Source organism: Pristiophorus japonicus, unplaced genomic scaffold (assembly GCF_044704955.1).
Source record: "Pristiophorus japonicus isolate sPriJap1 unplaced genomic scaffold, sPriJap1.hap1 HAP1_SCAFFOLD_660, whole genome shotgun sequence".
Lineage (NCBI taxonomy): Eukaryota > Metazoa > Chordata > Chondrichthyes > Pristiophoridae > Pristiophorus > Pristiophorus japonicus.
In genome coordinates this window covers 36,011-57,194 of record NW_027254573.1, presented here as the reverse complement: position 1 = coordinate 57,194, position 21,184 = coordinate 36,011, and the positions used below count along the sequence as shown (strand labels likewise).

The 21,184-nt window shown below is 49.4% G+C and overlaps 1 protein-coding gene across 4 annotated transcripts in view; it reads right to left on the bottom strand.

The window, feature by feature from the left end:
• LOC139255976 (immunoglobulin superfamily member 3-like) overlaps window positions 1-21,184 on the bottom strand; it is a 120,978-nt gene that overhangs the window by 84,739 nt on the left and 15,055 nt on the right. The gene's annotated exons all lie outside the window — the stretch shown is intronic.

The window sequence follows — 21,184 nt, the reverse complement described above, 5'->3', positions numbered from 1 at the left end:
CACTACAGTCTGTGTGTATTGGGTACATTGCAGACCCACGACAGTCTGTGTGTATTGGGCACATTCCAGATCCACTACAGTCGGTGTGTATTGGGTACATTCCAGACCCAATACAGTCTGTGAGTATTGGGTACATTGCAGACCCACGACAGTCTGTATGTATTGGGCACATTCCAGACACACTACAGTCTGTGTGTATTGGGTACATTGCAGACCCACGACAGTCTGTGTGTATTGGGTACATTCCAGACCCACTACAGTCTGTGTGTATTGGGTACATTCCAGATCCACTACAGTCTGTGTGTACTGGGTTCATTCCAGACCCACTACAGTCTGTGTGTATTGGGTACATTCCAGACCCACTACAGTCTGTGTGTATTGGGTACATTCCAGATCCACTACAGTCTGTGTGTATTGGGTAAATTCCAGACCCACTACAGTCTGTGTGTATTGGGTACATTCCAGACACACTACAGTCTGTGTGTGTTGGACACATTCCAGACACACTACAGTCTGTGTGTGTATTGGGTACATTCCAGACCCACTACAGTCTGTGTGTATTGGGTACATTTCAGACCCATTACAGTCTGTGTGTATTGGGTACATTCCAGACCCACTACAGTCTGTGTGTATTGGTTACATTTCAGACCCACTATAGTCTGCGTGTATTGGGTACATTCCAGACCCACTATAGTCTGCGTGTATTGGGTACATTCCAGACCCACTGCAGTTTGTGTGTATTGGGTACATTCCAGACCCACTACAGTCTGTGTGTATTGGGCACATTCCAGACATACTACAGTCTGTGTGTATTGGGCACATTACAGACCCACTACAGTCTGTGTGTATTGGGTACATTCCAGACCCACTACAGTCTGTGTGTATTGGGTACATTCCAGTCCCACTACAGTCTGTGTGTATTGGGTACATTGCAGACCCACGACAGTCTGTGTGTATTGGGAACATTCCAGATCCACTACAGTCTGTGTGTATTGGGTACATTCCAGACCCACTACAGTTTTTGTGTATTGGGTACATTCCAGACCCACTACAGTCTGTGTGTATTGGGCACATTCCAGACCCACGACAGTCTGTATGTATTGGGCACATTCCAGACCCTCTGCAGTCTGTGTGTATTGGGCACATTCCATACCAACTACAGTCTGTGTGTATTGGGTACATTCCAGACCCACTACAGTCTGTGTGAATTGGGTACATTCCCGACACACTACAGTCTGTGCGTATTGGGTACATTCCAGACCCACTACAGTCTGTGGGTATTGGGTTCATTTCAGACCCACTATAGTCTGCGTGTATTGGGTACATTCCAGACCCACTATAGTCTGCGTGTATTGGGTGCATTCCAGACCCACTACAGTCTGTGTGTATTGGGTACATTCCAGACCCACTGCAGTTTGTGTGCATTGGGTACATTCCAGACCGACTACAGTCTGTGTGTATTGGGTACATTCCAGAACCACTACAGTCTGTGTGTATTGGGTACATTGCAGACCCACGACAGTCTGTGTGTATTGGGCACATTCCAGATCCACTACAGTCTGTGTTTATTGGGTACATTCCAGACCCACTACAGTCTGTGTGTATTGGGTACATTCCAGACCCACTACAATCTGTGTGTATTGGGCACATTCCAGACCAACGACAGTCTGTATGTATTGGGCACATTTCAGACCCACTATAGTCTGCGTGTATTGGGTACATTCCAGACCAACTACAGTCTGTGTGTATTGGGTACATTCCAGACCCACTACAGTCTGTGTGAATTGGGTACATTCCCGACATACTACAGTCTGTGCGTATTGGGTACATTCCAGACCCACTACAGTCTGTGTGTATTGGGCACATTCCAGACACACTACAGTCTGTGTGTATTGGGCACATTCCAGACCCACTGCAGTCTGTATGTATTGGGCACATTCCAGACCCTCTACAGTCTGTGTGTATTGGGCACATTCCAGACCAACTACAGTCTGTGTGTATTGGGTACATTCCAGACCCACTACAGTCTGTGTGAATTGGGTACATTCCAGACCCACTACGGTCTGTGTGTATTGGGTACATTGCAGACCCACGACAGTCTGTATGTATTGAGCACATTCCAGACACACTACAGTCTGTATGTATTGGGCACATTCCAGACACACTACAGTCTGTGTCTATTGGGCACATTCCAGGCCCACTACAGTCTGTGTGTGTTGGGTACATTCCAGACACACTGCAGTCTGTGTGTATTGGGTACATTCCAGACCCACTACAGTCTGTGTGTATTGGGTACATCCCAGACCCACTACATTCTGTGTGTCTTGGGTACATTCCAGACCCACTACAGTCTGTGCGTATTGGGTACATTCCAGACCCACTACATTCTATGTGTATTGGGTACATTCCAGACCCACTACAGTCTGTGTGTATTGGGTAAATTCCAGACCCACTACAGTCTGTGTGTATTGGGTACATTCCAGACCCACTACATTCTATGTGTATTGGGTACATTCCAGACCCACTACCGCCTGTGTGTATTGGGTACATTCCAGACCCACTACAGTCTGTGCGTATTGGGTACATTCCAGACCCACTACATTCTATGTGTATTGGGTACATTCCAGACCCACTACCGCCTGTGTTTATTGGGTACATTCCAGACACACTACAGTCTGTGTGTGTTGGACACATTCCAGACACACTACAGTCTGTGTGTATTGGATACATTTCAGACCCACTATAGTCTTCGTGTATTGGGTACATTCCAGACCCACTATAGTCTGCGTATATTGGGTACATTCCAGACCCACTACAGTCTGTGTGTATTGGGTACATTCCAGACCCACTACAGTCTGTGTGTATTGGGTACATTGCAGACCCACTACAGTCTGTGTGTATTGGGTACATTCCACACCCGCTACAGTCTGTGTGTATTGGGTACATTTCAGACCCACTATAGTCTGCATGTATTGGGTACATTCCAGACCCACTATAGTTTGCGTGTATTGGGTACATTCCAGACCCACTAGAGCCTGTGTGTATTGGGTACATTCCAGACCCACTACAGTCTGTGTGTATTGGGCACATTCCAGATACACTACAGTCTGTGTGTATTGGGCACATTCCAGACCCACTGCAGTCTGTGTGTATTGGGTAAATTCCAGACCCACTACAGTCTGTGTGTATTGGGTACATTCCAGACCCACTACAGCCTGTGTGTATTGGGTACATTGCAGAGCCACGACAGTCTGTGTGTATTGGGCACATTCCAGACCCACTACAGTCTGTGTGTATTGGGTACATTCCAGACCCACTGCAGTCTGTGTGTATTGGGTACATTGCAGACCCACGACAGTCTGTATGTATTGGGCACATTCCAGACACACTACAGTCTGTATGTATTGGGCACATTCCAGACACACTACAGTCTGTGTCTATTAGGCACATTCCAGGCCCACTACAGTCTGTGTGTGTTGGGTACATTCCAGACCCACTGCAGTCTGTGTGTATTGGGTACATTCCAGACCCACTACAGTCTGTGTGTATTGGGTACATCCCAGACCCACTACATTCTGTGTGTCTTGGGTACATTCCAGACCCACTGCAGTCTGTGTGTATTGGGTACATTCCAGACCCATTACAGTCTGTGTGTATTGGGTACATTCCAGACACACTACATTCTGTGTATTGCGTACATTCCGGACCCATTACAGTCTGTGTGTATTGGGTACATTTCAGACCCACTATAGTCTGCGTGTATTGGGTACATTCCAGACCCTCTATAGTCTGCGTGTATTGGGTACATTCCAGACCCACTACAGTCTGTGTGTATTGGGTACATTCCAGACCCACTACAGTCTGTGTGTATTGGGTACATTCCAGACCCACTACAGTCTGTGTGTATTGGGCACATTCCAGACACACTACAGTCTGTGTGTATTGGGTACATTCCAGACCCACTACAGTCTGTGTGTATTGGGTACATTCCAGACCCACTCCAGTCTGTGTGTATTGGGTACATTGCAGACCCACTACAGTCTGTGTGTATTGGGCACATTCCAGATCCACTACAGTCTGTGTGTATTGGGTACATTGCAGAACCACGTCAGTCTGTATGTATTGGGCACATTCCAGACACACTACAGTCTGTGTGTTTTGGGCACATTCCAGACCAACTACAGTCTGTGTGTATTGGGTACATTCCATACCCACTACAGTCTGTGTGAATTGGGTACATTCCCGACACACTACAGTCTGTGCGTATTGGGTACATTCCAGACACACTACAGTCTGTGTGTGTTGGACACAATCCAGACACACTACAGTCTGTGTGTATTGGGCACATTCCAGACCCACTACAGTCTGTGTGTATTGGGTACATTCCAGACCCACTACAGTCTGTGTGTATTGGGTACATTCCAGACCCACTACAGTCTGTGTGTATTGGGTACATTGCAGACCCACGACAGTCTGTGTGTATTGGGCACATTCCAGATCCACTACATTCTGTGTGTATTGGGTACATTCCAGACCCATTACAGTCTGTGTGTATTGGGTACATTGCAGACCCACGACAGTCTGTATGTATTGGGCACATTCCAGACACACTACAGTCTGTGTGTTTTGGGCACATTCCAGACCAACTACAGTCTGTGTGTATTGGGTACATTCCGGACCCACTACACTCTGTGTGTATTGGGTACATTGCAGACCCACGACAGTCTGTGTGTATTGTATACATTCCAGACCCACTACAGTCTGTGTGTATTGGGTACATTCCAGACCCACTATAGTTTGCGTGTATTGGGTACATTCCAGACCCACTACAGTCTGTGTGTATTGGGTACATTCCAGACCCACTACAGTCTGTGTGTATTGGGTACATTCCAGACCCACTACAGTCTGTGTGTATTGGGTACATTGCAGACCCACGACAGTCTGTGTGTATTGTGCACATTCCAGACCCACAACAGTCTGTGTGTATTGTATACATTCCAGACCCACTACAGTCTGTGTGTATTGGGTACATTCCAGACCCACTGCAGTTTGTGTGTATTGGGTACATTCCAGACACACTGCAGTTTGTGTGTATTGGGTACATTCCAGATCCACTACAGTCTGTGTGTATTGGGCACATTACGGACCCACGACAGTCTGTATGTATTGGGCACATTCCAGACCCACTACAGTCTGTGTGTATTGGGCACATTCCAGACCAACTACCGTCTGTGTGTATTGGGTACATTCCAGACCCACTACAGTCTGTGTGTATTGGGCACATTACGGACCCACGACAGTCTGTATGTATTGGGTACATTCCAGACACACTGCAGTCTGTGTGTGTTGGACACATTCCAGACACACTACAGTCTGTGTGTGTATTGGGTACATTCCAGACCCACTACAGTCTGTGTGTATTGGGTACATTCCAGACCCACTGCAGTCTGTGTGTATTGGGTACATTCCAGACCCACTACAGTCTGTGTGTATTGGGTACATGCCAGACCCACTACAGTCTGTGTGTATTGGGTACATTTCAGACCCACTATAGTCTGCATGTATTGGGTACATTCCAGACCCACTATAGTTTGCGTGTATTGGGTACATTCCAGACCCACTACAGTCTGTGTGTATTGGGTACATTCCAGACCCACTACAGTCTGTGTGTATTGGGCACATTCCAGACACACTACAGTCTGTGTGTATTGGGCACATTCCAGACCCACTACAGTCTGTGTGTATTGGGTACATTCCAGACCCACTACAGTCTGTGTGTATTGGGCACATTACGGACCCACGACAGTCTGTATGTATTGGGTACATTCCAGACACACTGCAGTCTGTGTGTGTTGGACACATTCCAGACACACTACAGTCTGTGTGTGTATTGGGTACATTCCAGACCCACTACAGTCTGTGTGTATTGGGTACATTCCAGACCCACTGCAGTCTGTGTGTATTGGGTACATTCCAGACCCACTACAGTCTGTGTGTATTGGGTACATGCCAGACCCACTACAGTCTGTGTGTATTGGGTACATTGCAGACCCACGACAGTCTGTATGTATTGGGCACATTCCAGACACACTGCAGTCTGTGTGTATTGGGCACATTCCAGACACACTACAGTCTGTGTCTATTAGGCACATTCCAGGCCCACTACAGTCTGTGTGTGTTGGGTACATTCCAGACCCACTGCAGTCTGTGTGTATTGGGTACATTCCAGACCCACTACAGTCTGTGTGTATTGGGTACATCCCAGACCCACTACATTCTGTGTGTCTTGGGTACATTCCAGACCCACTGCAGTCTGTGTGTATTGGGTACATTCCAGACCCATTACAGTCTGTGTGTATTGGGTACATTCCAGACACACTACATTCTGTGTATTGCGTACATTCCGGACCCATTACAGTCTGTGTGTATTGGGTACATTTCAGACCCACTATAGTCTGCGTGTATTGGGTACATTCCAGACCCTCTATAGTCTGCGTGTATTGGGTACATTCCAGACCCACTACAGTCTGTGTGTATTGGGTACATTCCAGACCCACTACAGTCTGTGTGTATTGGGTACATTCCAGACCCACTACAGTCTGTGTGTATTGGGCACATTCCAGACACACTACAGTCTGTGTGTATTGGGCACATTCCAGACCCACTACAGTCTGTGTGTATTGGGTACATTCCAGACCCACTACAGTCTGTGTGTATTGGGTACATTCCAGACCCACTCCAGTCTGTGTGTATTGGGTACATTGCAGACCCATTACAGTCTGTGTGTATTGGGCACATTCCAGATCCACTACAGTCTGTGTGTATTGGGTACATTGCAGAACCACGTCAGTCTGTATGTATTGGGCACATTCCAGACACACTACAGTCTGTGTGTTTTGGGCACATTCCAGACCAACTACAGTCTGTGTGTATTGGGTACATTCCATACCCACTACAGTCTGTGTGAATTGGGTACATTCCCGACACACTACAGTCTGTGCGTATTGGGTACATTCCAGACACACTACAGTCTGTGTGTGTTGGACACAATCCAGACACACTACAGTCTGTGTGTATTGGGCACATTCCAGACCCACTACAGTCTGTGTGTATTGGGTACATTCCAGACCCACTACAGTCTGTGTGTATTGGGTACATTCCAGACCCACTACAGTCTGTGTGTATTGGGTACATTGCAGACCCACGACAGTCTGTGTGTATTGGGCACATTCCAGATCCACTACATTCTGTGTGTATTGGGTACATTCCAGACCCATTACAGTCTGTGTGTATTGGGTACATTGCAGACCCACGACAGTCTGTATGTATTGGGCACATTCCAGACACACTACAGTCTGTGTGTTTTGGGCACATTCCAGACCAACTACAGTCTGTGTGTATTGGGTACATTCCGGACCCACTGCAGTTTGTGTGGATTGGGTACATTCCAGACACACTGCAGTTTGTGTGTATTGGGTACATTCCAGATCCACTACAGTCTGTGTGTATTGGCCACATTACGGACCCACGACAGTCTGTATGTATTGGGCACATTCCAGACCCACTACAGTCTGTGTGTATTGGGCACATTCCAGACCAACTACCGTCTGTGTGTATTGGGTACATTCCAGACCCACTACAGTCTGTGTGTATTGGGCACATTACGGACCCACGACAGTCTGTATGTATTGGGTACATTCCAGACACACTGCAGTCTGTGTGTGTTGGACACATTCCAGACACACTACAGTCTGTGTGTGTATTGGGTACATTCCAGACCCACTACAGTCTGTGTGTATTGGGTACATTCCAGACCCACTGCAGTCTGTGTGTATTGGGTACATTCCAGACCCACTACAGTCTGTGTGTATTGGGTACATGCCAGACCCACTACAGTCTGTGTGTATTGGGTACATTTCAGACCCACTATAGTCTGCATGTATTGGGTACATTCCAGACCCACTATAGTTTGCGTGTATTGGGTACATTCCAGACCCACTACAGTCTGTGTGTATTGGGTACATTTCAGACCCACTATAGTCTGCATGTATTGGGTACATTCCAGACCCACTATAGTTTGCGTGTATTGGGTACATTCCAGACCCACTACAGTCTGTGTGTATTGGGTACATTCCAGACCCACTACAGTCTGTGTGTATTGGGCACATTCCAGACACACTACAGTCTGTGTGTATTGGGCACATTCCAGACCCACTACAGTCTGTGTGTATTGGGTACATTCCAGACCCACTACAGTCTGTGTGTATTGGGCACATTACGGACCCACGACAGTCTGTATGTATTGGGTACATTCCAGACACACTGCAGTCTGTGTGTGTTGGACACATTCCAGACACACTACAGTCTGTGTGTGTATTGGGTACATTCCAGACCCACTACAGTCTGTGTGTATTGGGTACATTCCAGACCCACTGCAGTCTGTGTGTATTGGGTACATTCCAGACCCACTACAGTCTGTGTGTATTGGGTACATGCCAGACCCACTACAGTCTGTGTGTATTGGGTACATTGCAGACCCACGACAGTCTGTATGTATTGGGCACATTCCAGACACACTACAGTCTGTATGTATTGGGCACATTCCAGACACACTACAGTCTGTGTCTATTAGGCACATTCCAGGCCCACTACAGTCTGTGTGTGTTGGGTACATTCCAGACCCACTGCAGTCTGTGTGTATTGGGTACATTCCAGACCCACTGCAGTCTGTGTGTATTGGGTACATTCCAGACCCATTACAGTCTGTGTGTATTGGGTACATTCCAGACACACTACATTCTGTGTATTGCGTACATTCCGGACCCATTACAGTCTGTGTGTATTGGGTACATTTCAGACCCACTATAGTCTGCGTGTATTGGGTACATTCCAGACCCTCTATAGTCTGCGTGTATTGGGTACATTCCAGACCCACTACAGTCTGTGTGTATTGGGTACATTCCAGACCCACTACAGTCTGTGTGTATTGGGTACATTCCAGACCCACTACAGTCTGTGTGTATTGGGCACATTCCAGACACACTACAGTCTGTGTGTATTGGGCACATTCCAGACCCACTACAGTCTGTGTGTATTGGGTACATTCCAGACCCACTACAGTCTGTGTGTATTGGGTACATTCCAGGTCCACTCCAGTCTGTGTGTATTGGGTACATTGCAGACCCACTACAGTCTGTGTGTATTGGGCACATTCCAGATCCACTACAGTCTGTGTGTATTGGGTACATTGCAGAACCACGTCAGTCTGTATGTATTGGGCACATTCCAGACACACTACAGTCTGTGTGTTTTGGGCACATTCCAGACCAACTACAGTCTGTGTGTATTGGGTACATTCCATACCCACTACAGTCTGTGTGAATTGGGTACATTCCCGACACACTACAGTCTGTGCGTATTGGGTACATTCCAGACACACTACAGTCTGTGTGTGTTGGACACAATCCAGACACACTACAGTCTGTGTGTATTGGGCACATTCCAGACCCACTACAGTCTGTGTGTATTGGGTACATTCCAGACCCACTACAGTCTGTGTGTATTGGGTACATTCCAGACCCACTACAGTCTGTGTGTATTGGGTACATTGCAGACCCACGACAGTCTGTGTGTATTGGGCACATTCCAGATCCACTACATTCTGTGTGTATTGGGTACATTCCAGACCCATTACAGTCTGTGTGTATTGGGTACATTGCAGACCCACGACAGTCTGTATGTATTGGGCACATTCCAGACACACTACAGTCTGTGTGTTTTGGGCACATTCCAGACCAACTACAGTCTGTGTGTATTGGGTACATTCCGGACCCACTACACTCTGTGTGTATTGGGTACATTGCAGACCCACGACAGTCTGTGTGTATTGTATACATTCCAGACCCACTACAGTCTGTGTGTATTGGGTACATTCCAGACCCACTATAGTTTGCGTGTATTGGGTACATTCCAGACCCACTACAGTCTGTGTGTATTGGGTACATTCCAGACCCACTACAGTCTGTGTGTATTGGGTACATTCCAGACCCACTACAGTCTGTGTGTATTGGGTACATTGCAGACCCACGACAGTCTGTGTGTATTGTGCACATTCCAGACCCACAACAGTCTGTGTGTATTGTATACATTCCAGACCCACTACAGTCTGTGTGTATTGGGTACATTCCAGACCCACTGCAGTTTGTGTGTATTGGGTACATTCCAGACACACTGCAGTTTGTGTGTATTGGGTACATTCCAGATCCACTACAGTCTGTGTGTATTGGGCACATTACGGACCCACGACAGTCTGTATGTATTGGGCACATTCCAGACCCACTACAGTCTGTGTGTATTGGGCACATTCCAGACCAACTACCGTCTGTGTGTATTGGGTACATTCCAGACCCACTACAGTCTGTGTGTATTGGGCACATTACGGACCCACGACAGTCTGTATGTATTGTGTACATTCCAGACACACTGCAGTCTGTGTGTGTTGGACACATTCCAGACACACTACAGTCTGTGTGTGTATTGGGTACATTCCAGACCCACTACAGTCTGTGTGTATTGGGTACATTCCAGACCCACTGCAGTCTGTGTGTATTGGGTACATTCCAGACCCACTACAGTCTGTGTGTATTGGGTACATGCCAGACCCACTACAGTCTGTGTGTATTGGGTACATTTCAGACCCACTATAGTCTGCATGTATTGGGTACATTCCAGACCCACTATAGTTTGCGTGTATTGGGTACATTCCAGACCCACTACAGTCTGTGTGTATTGGGTACATTCCAGACCCACTACAGTCTGTGTGTATTGGGCACATTCCAGACACACTACAGTCTGTGTGTATTGGGCACATTCCAGACCCACTACAGTCTGTGTGTATTGGGTACATTCCAGACCCACTACAGTCTGTGTGTATTGGGCACATTCCAGACCCACTACAGTCTGTGTGTATTGGGCACATTCCAGACACAGTACAGTCTGTGTGTATTGGGCACATTCCATACCCACTACAGTCTGTGTGTATTGGGTACATTCCAGACACACTACAGTCTGTGTGTATTGGGTACATTCCAGACCCACTACAGTCTGTGTGTATTGGGTACATTCCAGACACACTACAGTCTGTGTGTGTTGGACACATTCCAGACCCACTACAGTCTGTGTGTATTGGGTACATTTCAGACCCACTATAGTCTGCGTGTATTGGGTACATTCCAGACCCACTATAGTCTGCGTGTATTGGGTACATTCCAGATCCACTACAGTCTGTGTGTATTGGGTACATTCCAGACCCACTGCAGTTTGTGTGTATTGGGTACATTCCAGACCCACTACAGTCTGTGTGTATTGGGCACATTCCAGACACACTACAGTCTGTGTGTATTGGGTACATTCCAGACCCACTACAGTCTGTGTGTATTGGGCACATTCCAGACACACTACAGTCTGTGTGTATTGGGCACATTCCAGACCCACTGCAGTCTGTATGTATTGGGCACATTCCAGACCCTCTACAGTCTGGGTGTATTGGGCACATTCCAGACCAACTACAGTCTGTGTGTATTGGGTACATTCCAGACCCACTACAGTCTGTGTGAATTGGGTACATTCCAGACCCACTACGGTCTGTGTGTATTGGCTACATTGCAGACCCACGACAGTCTGTATGTATTGAGCACATTCCAGACACACTACAGTCTGTATGTATTGGGCACATTCCAGACACACTACAGTCTGTGTCTATTGGGCACATTCCAGGCCCACTACAGTCTGTGTGTGTTGGGTACATTCCAGACACACTGCAGTCTGTGTGTATTGGGTACATTCCAGACCCACTACAGTCTGTGTGTATTGGGTACATCCCAGACCCACTACATTCTGTGTGTCTTGGGTACATTCCAGACCCACTACAGTCTGTGCATATTGGGTACATTCCAGACCCACTACATTCTATGTGTATTGGGTACATTCCAGACCCACTACAGTCTGTGTGTATTGGGTAAATTCCAGACCCACTACAGTCTGTGTGTATTGGGTACATTCCAGACCCACTACATTCTATGTGTATTGGGTACATTCCAGACCCACTACCGCCTGTGTGTATTGGGTACATTCCAGACCCACTACAGTCTGTGCGTATTGGGTACATTCCAGACCCACTACATTCTATGTGTATTGGGTACATTCCAGACCCACTACCGCCTGTGTTTATTGGGTACATTCCAGACACACTACAGTCTGTGTGTGTTGGACACATTCCAGACACACTACAGTCTGTGTGTGTATTGGGTACATTCCAGACCCACTACAGTCTGTGTGTATTGGGCACATTCCAGACCCACTACAGTCTGTGTGTATTGGGTACATTCCAGACCCACTACAGTCTGTGTGTATTGGGTACATTCCACACCCGCTACAGTCTGTGTGTATTGGGTACATTTCAGACCCACTATAGTCTGCATGTATTGGGTACAATCCAGACCCACTATAGTTTGCGTGTATTGGGTACATTCCAGACCCACTAGAGCCTGTGTGTATTGGGTACATTCCAGACCCACTACAGTCTGTGTGTATTGGGCACATTCCAGATACACTACAGTCTGTGTGTATTGGGCACATTCCAGACCCACTGCAGTCTGTGTGTATTGGGTAAATTCCAGACCCACTACAGTCTGTGTGTATTGGGTACATTCCAGACCCACTACAGCCTGTGTGTATTGGGTACATTGCAGAGCCACGACAGTCTGTGTGTATTGGGCACATTCCAGACCCACTACAGTCTGTGTGTATTGGGTACATTCCAGACCCACTACAGTCTGTGTGTATTGGGTACATTGCAGACCCACGACAGTCTGTATGTATTGGGCACATTCCAGACACACTACAGTCTGTATGTATTGGGCACATTCCAGACACACTACAGTCTGTGTCTATTGGGCACATTCCAGGCCCACTACAGTCTGTGTGTGTTGGGTACATTCCAGACCCACTGCAGTCTGTGTGTATTGGGTACATTCCAGACCCACTACAGTCTGTGTGTATTGGGTACATCCCAGACCCACTACATTCTGTGTGTCTTGGGTACATTCCAGACCCACTGCAGTCTGTGTGTATTGGGTACATTCCAGACCCATTACAGTCTGTGTGTATTGGGTACATTCCAGACACACTACATTCTGTGTATTGCGTACATTCCAGACCCATTACAGTCTGTGTGTATTGGGTACATTTCAGACCCACTATAGTCTGCGTGTATTGGGTACATTCCAGACCCTCTATAGTCTGCGTGTATTGGGTACATTCCAGACCCACTACAGTCTGTGTGTATTGGGTACATTCCAGACCCACTACAGTCTGTGTGTATTGGGTACATTCCAGACCCACTACAGTCTGTGTGTATTGGGCACATTCCAGACACACTACAGTCTGTGTGTATTGGGCACATTCCAGACCCACTACAGTCTGTGTGTATTGGGTACATTCCAGACCCACTACAGTCTGTGTGTATTGGGTACATTCCAGACCCACTCCAGTCTGTGTGTATTGGGTACATTGCAGACCCACTACAGTCTGTGTGTATTGGGCACATTCCAGATCCACTACAGTCTGTGTGTATTGGGTACATTCCAGACCCATTACAGTCTGTGTGTATTGGGTACATTGCAGAACCACGTCAGTCTGTATGTATTGGGCACATTCCAGACACACTACAGTCTGTGTGTTTTGGGCACATTCCAGACCAACTACAGTCTGTGTGTATTGGGTACATTCCATACCCACTATAGTCTGTGTGAATTGGGTACATTCCCGACACACTACAGTCTGTGCGTATTGGGTACATTCCAGACACACTACAGTCTGTGTGTGTTGGACACAATCCAGACACACTACAGTCTGTGTGTATTGGGCACATTCCAGACCCACTACAGTCTGTGTGTATTGGGTACATTCCAGACCCACTACAGTCTGTGTGTATTGGGTACATTCCAGACCCACTACAGTCTGTGTGTATTGGGTACATTGCAGACCCACGACAGTCTGTGTGTATTGGGCACATTCCAGATCCACTACATTCTGTGTGTATTGGGTACATTCCAGACCCATTACAGTCTGTGTGTATTGGGTACATTGCAGACCCACGACAGTCTGTATGTATTGGGCACATTCCAGACCCACTACAGTCTGTGTGTATTGGGCACATTCCAGACCAACTACCGTCTGTGTGTATTGGGTACATTCCAGACCCACTACAGTCTGTGTGTATTGGGCACATTACGGACCCACGACAGTCTGTATGTATTGGGTACATTCCAGACACACTGCAGTCTGTGTGTGTTGGACACATTCCAGACACACTACAGTCTGTGTGTGTATTGGGTACATTCCAGACCCACTACAGTCTGTGTGTATTGGGTACATTCCAGACCCACTGCAGTCTGTGTGTATTGGGTACATTCCAGACCCACTACAGTCTGTGTGTATTGGGTACATGCCAGACCCACTACAGTCTGTGTGTATTGGGTACATTTCAGACCCACTATAGTCTGCATGTATTGGGTACATTCCAGACCCACTATAGTTTGCGTGTATTGGGTACATTCCAGACCCACTACAGTCTGTGTGTATTGGGTACATTCCAGACCCACTACAGTCTGTGTGTATTGGGCACATTCCAGACACACTACAGTCTGTGTGTATTGGGCACATTCCAGACCCACTACAGTCTGTGTGTATTGGGTACATTCCAGACCCACTACAGTCTGTGTGTATTGGGCACATTCCAGACCCACTACAGTCTGTGTGTATTGGGCACATTCCAGACACAGTACAGTCTGTGTGTATTGGGCACATTCCATACCCACTACAGTCTGTGTGTATTGGGTACATTCCAGACACACTACAGTCTGTGTGTATTGGGTACATTCCAGACACACTACAGTCTGTGTGTATTGGGTACATTCCAGACCCACTACAGTCTGTGTGTATTGGGTACATTGCAGACCCACGACAGTCTGTATGTATTGGGCACATTCCAGACACACTGCAGTCTGTGTCTATTGGGCACATTCCAGACCAACTACAGTCTGTGTGTATTGGGTAAATTCCAGACCCACTACAGTCTGTGTGTATTGGGTACATTCCCGAAACACTACAGTCTGTGTGTATTGGGTACATTCCAGACCCACTACAGTTCTGTGTGTATTGGGTACATTCCAGACCCACTACAGTCTCTGTGCATTGGGAACATTCCAGACCCACTACATTCTGTGTGTCTTGGGTAAATTCCAGACCCACTACAGTCTGTGTGTATTAGGTACATTCCAGACCCATTACAGTCTGTGTGTATTGGGTACATTCCAGACACACTACAATCTGTGTGTATTGGTTACATTCCAGACCCACTACAGTCTGTGTGTATGGTATACATTCCAGACACACTACAGTCTGTGTGTATTGGGTACATTCCAGACCCACTGCAGTCTGTATGTATTGGGTACATTCCAGACCCACTACATTCTGTGTATTGCGTACATTCCAGACACATTACAGTCTGTGTGTATTTGGTACATTCCAGACCCATTACAGTCTGTGTGTATTTGGTACATTCCAGACCCACTATAGTCTGCGTGTATTGGGTACATTCCAGACCCACGACAGTCTGTGTGTATTGGGTACATTCCAGACCCACGACAGTCTGTGTGTATTGGGTACATTCCAGACCCACTACAGTCTGTGTGTATTGGGTACATTCCAGACCCACTACAGTCTGTGTGTATTGGGCACATTCCAGACACACTACAGTCTGTGTGTATTGGGTACATTGCAGACCCACGACAGTCTGTGTGTATTGGGCACATTCCAGATCCACTACAGTCTGTGTGTATTAGGTACATTCCAGACCCACTACAGTCTGTGTGTATTGGGTACATTGCAGACATACTGCAGTCTGTGTGTATTGGGTACATTCCAGACCCACTACAGTCTGTGTGTATTGTGCACATTCCAGATCCACTACAGTCTGTGTGTATTGGGTACATTCCAGACGCACGACAGTCTGTGTGTATTGGGTACATTGCAGACCCACTACAGTCTGTGTGTATTGGGCACATTCCAGATCCACTACAGTCTGTGTGTATTGGGTACATTCCAGACCCACTACAGTCTGTGTGTATTGGGTACATTCCAGACCCACTGCAGTCTGTGTGTATTGGGCACATTCCAGACCCACTACAGTCTGTGTGTATTGGGCACATTCCAGATCCACTACAGTCTGTGTGTATTGGGTACATTCCAGACCCACTACAGTCTGTGTGTATTGGGCACATTCCAGACCCACTACAGTCTGTGTGTATTGGGTACATTGCAGACCCACTACAGTCTGTGTGTATTGGGTACATTCCAGACCCACTACAGTCTGTGTGTATTGGGTACATTCCAGACCCACTGCAGTCTGTGTGTATTGGGCACATTCCAGACCCACTACAGTCTGTGTGTATTGGGCACATTCCAGACACACTACAGTCTGTGTGTATTGGGCACATTCCAGACCCACGACAGTCTGTGTGTATTGGGCACATTCCAGACCCACTACAGTCTGTGTGTATTGGGTACATTCCAGACCCACTACAGTCTGTGTGTATTGGGTACATTCCAGACCCACTACAGTCTGTGTGTATTGGGCACATTCCAGACCCACGACAGTCTGTGTGTATTGGGCACATTCCAGACCTACTACAGTCTGTGTGTATTGGGTACATTCCAGACCTACTACAGTCTGTGTGTATTGGGTACATTCCAGACCCATGGACGAGTTTCTCACGGGACTCGATTAATAAATAGTTTCTGGCTTTCAACTCCAAAATGAGATGATCTTCTGCACCGCCTTGCCATTATGAAAGCCGATTGCACATTCCTTAATTAATTTGCTAGCTGAAGGATGATTATTTGGGTCGAAATTCAGGCCCGCCAGAAACCTGGCGCATCTACTGTTTTTGGTGTTTTTTCTGCCGCGCTGGAAGAGGTTGCCTCTTTCACAAAATTTAGCTCTTTGGCTTTTTTTCTGGCAGAACCGGAAGTCGGTCAAAATGGAGGCAGAAGTGGGGCAGTAAGCTGATCGACCGTGGGAGGGGTGGAAGTGGGGCAGTAAGCTGATCGACTGTGGGAGGGGTGGAAGTGGGGCAGTAAGCTGATCGACCGTGGGAGGGGTGGAAGTGGGGCAGTGAGCTGATCGACCGTGGGAGGGGTGGAAGTGGGACAGTAAGCTGATCGACCGTGGGAGGGGTGGAAGTGGGGCAGTAAGCTGATCGACTGTGGGAGGGGTGGAAGTGGGGCAGTAAGCTGATCGACCGTGGGAGGGGTGGAAGTGGGGCAGTGAGCTGATCGGCCGTGGGAGGGGTGGAAGTGGGGCAGTAAGCTGATCGACCGTGGGAGGGGTGGAAGTGGGGCAGTAAGCTGATCGACTGTGGGAGGGGTGGAAGTGGGGCAGTAAGCTGATCGACTGTGGGAGGGGTGGAAGTGGGGCAGTAAGCTGATCGACTGTGGGAGGGGTGGAAGTGGGACAGTAAGCTGATCGACTGTGGGAGGGGTGGAAGTGGGACAGTGAGCTGATCGACCGTGGGAGGGGTGGAAGTGGGACAGTAAGCTGATCGACCGTGGGAGGGTGGAGGTGGGACAGTAAGCTGATCGACCGTGGGAGGGGTGGAAGTGGGACAGTAAGCTGATCGACTGTGGGAGGGGTGGAAGTGGGACAGTAAGCTGATCGACCGTGGGAGGGGTGGAAGTGGGGCAGTAAGCTGATCGACTGTGGGAGGGGTGGAGGTGGGACAGTAAGCTGATCGACCGTGGGAGGGGTGGAAGTGGGGCATTAAGCTGATCGACCGTGGGAGGGGTGGAAGTGGGACAGTAAGCTGATCGACCGTGGGAGGGGTGGAAGTGGGGCAGTAAGCTGATCGACCGTGGGAGGGGTGGAGGTGGGGCAGTAAGCTGATCGACCGTGGGAGGGGTGGAAGTGGGGCAGTAAGCTGATCGACCGAGGGAGGGGTGGGTAAGCTGATCGACTGTGGGAGGGGTGGAGGTGGGGCAGTAAGCTGATCGACCGTGGGAGGGGTGGAAGTGGGACAGTAAGCTGATCGACCGTGGGAGGGGTGGAGGTGGGGCAGTAAGCTGATCGACCGTGGGAGGGGTGGAAGTGGGGCATTAAGCTGATCGACCGTGGGAGGGGTGGAAGTGGGGCAGTAAGCTGATCGACCGTGGGAGGGGTGGAAGTGGGGCAGTAAGCTGATCGACCGTGGGAGGGGTGGAAGTGGGGCAGTAAGCTGATCGACCGTGGGAGGGGTGGAAGGGGGCAGTAAGCTGATCGACCGTGGGAGGGGTGGAAGGGGGCAGTAAGCTGATCGACCGTGGGAGGGATGGGTAAGCTGATCGACCGTGGGAGGGGTGGGTAAGCTGATCGACCGTGGGAGGGGTGGAAGTGGGGCAGTAAGCTGATCGACCGTGGGAGGGATGGAAGGGGGCAGTAAGCTGATCGACCGTGGGAGGGGTGGAAGGGGGCAGTAAGCTGATCGACCGTGGGAGGGATGGGTAAGCTGATCGACCGTGGGAGGGGTGGGTAAGCTGATCGACCGTGGGAGGGGTGGAAGTTGGGACATTAAGCTGATCGACCGTGGGAGGGATGGGTAAGCTGATCGACCGTGGGAGGGGTGGAAGGGGGCAGTAAGCTGATCGACCGTGGGAGGGGTGGAAGTGGGGCAGTAAGCTGATCGACCGTGGGAGGGGTGGAAGTGGGGCAGTAAGCTGATCGACCGTGGGAGGGGTGGAAGTGGGGCAGTAAGCTGATCGACTGTGGGAGGGGTGGAAGTGGGGCAGTGAGCTGATCGACCGTGGGAGGGGTGGAAGGGGGCAGTAAGCTGATCGACCGTGGGAGGGGCGGAAGGGGGCAGTAAGCTGATCGACCGTGGGAGGGGCGGAAGCGGAGGCGGGTTGCTGTCATTCGTCAGCCTGCCGCTGATGACGTCATGACACATGTGCGTCACCACATCTCTCCCCTTCACTTAAAGGGGGAGCCTTCGCCATTTTAAAACTCTGGTCCACTGGGCCACCAGGGAGGGTTTCGGCCGGGCCAGCAGCCTGTGGGCGGCCTGGCCAAAACCGGGGCATAACTGACGGCCCGACCGGACAGTCGGCCTACAAAAAAAAATATGGCGGCCGCGGCAGTGCGCCCCCCATTTGAAGGGCTGCCGCTCCTCATAGGACTGCTCCTGGGCCTGGCCAAGGGGGCCATTAGCCGATCCAGGCAGCAGGCGGTCGAGGGGGTCGTTCAGCCTGACTTCCACGGCTAGGTTCGCTCCAGCTTGTCCCTGGAGATGGAGCACGCGGTGTCCACCGGTACGCTCGTGGCCTTCCGCGAGAGGTGGGCGCTGGAGGGACTGGAGTGCATCATCACCCCCGGCAACCAAATTTTAATTTGTCCATTTATCGTTTAAAAAGTTTTATTGGTTAATTTGTCGGTTTTAGTGCCCCTTTTATAAGGGGGTACTTGATTCTTGTTTCACACAAGAATAGTTGAAGGGGTGCCATGCTGCCCCGTTGTATACAATTCCAACAAGGTGCTCCAACATAAAAACTGTCGGGTCACCGCGCGGCAGATCGAAGATTTCTCACGGTGAATTTGGCTGGAGGTTCGGGAGATTGGCGGTGCACACTTTGATTATGCACTTGTGGAGACCGTCGGAAAAACTACCGAGGTGAATTTCTTTGCCGGCGGCATTTTGACCCCAAATTGGCGGCCATTCGGCTCCGCCGCACGGCTGCTGCTTTCTGATGGTGAGGCCTTTTCGGGAGGCTGAATTCCGGCCCCATTGTAGCCTGGAAAGTGTGGAGAGGTCATTTGTTTGCAACGATGAGTGCAGATTTGGTCACTAACAGATGCAGGGGCTGAAGTTGTCCCCCACTTACCGATATTTAAGAGTGTTCTCTGCCCCAATATTCGGCACTTTGGTGTCTATTTGCGGTTGGGGCGGTGCTGAGGGGTGGAAGTGCCCTTTGGTCGATCGGTGCCCCGACGAGGCGTCAGTGATGCGCTGCTCACTTCAGCACGTCGCTGATGATACCAGCGCGATGTGGATGTGTCCCGTCACACTGCCGTGTCACAAAGTCCCTCCCCTTCAGTTAGAGGAAGTTTCGTTGGGCGCACTGGGCCACCAGGGAGACTTTGGGCTGGGCCAGCGGCCTGGCACCCAAGACAGGGTGCATGCTGCCTGTCGGCGGCCCGGCCGAACCCGTGGCCACCATTGCCGGTAGTGCAGCCTCCCCTTTAAGGGTGGACATGCCGCACAGGCACACGCAGCTTCCCGCAGGGGAAAGCTGTCAGTGGCACCGACCGGCGGTAACATCGCTCCCGCGGGGCAATTCCTCACTGGGATTGGTAAGGGGAGCACCGCGTTACAGTGTGGGATCGGTGTGTGCCTGACGGGCAGCAGCACGGAATCCCGTTCCTGTCGCTCCTGGACCGGGGGCAATTTAGGATGGGTCGGCCCAGCCATCTCCCCCCGGTCGGTGAGGCCTATCTGTCCACTGCCTCCTCTTAGAGGCGGTAATGGAGCTTAAGAGGGGTACAATTTCAGCCCTGCATTGTTTTATATCTGTGTCAGCTGTGGCTCAGTGGGTAGCACTCTCACCTCGGAGTCAGAAGGTTGTGGGTTGAAGTCCCACTCCAGGAACTTGAGCACAAATCCAGGCTGAGCCTCCCAGTGCAGTGCTGAGGGAGTGCTGCACTGTCACAGGTGCCGTCTTTCGGATGAGACGTTCAACCGAGGCCCCGTCTGCTCTCTCAAGTGGACGTAAAATATTTCATGTCACTATTTTGAAGAAGAGCAGGGAAGTTATCCCTGGTGTTCTGGCCAATATTTAGCCCTTAATCAACATCACAAAAAACTGATTATCTGGTCATTCACTGCTGTTTGTGGGAGCTTGCTGTGCACTAATTGGCTGCCACGTTTCCCACATTACAACAGTGACTACACGTCAAATGTACTTCATTGGCTGTAAAGCGCTTTGAAACGTCCAGTGGTCGTGAAAGGTGCGAGATAAATCCCTTTATTTCTATATATATTTATCTCCCTGTCAGTGTCAGGATTTAACCAGGAGGCTCTCTTTTATTCCTATTACT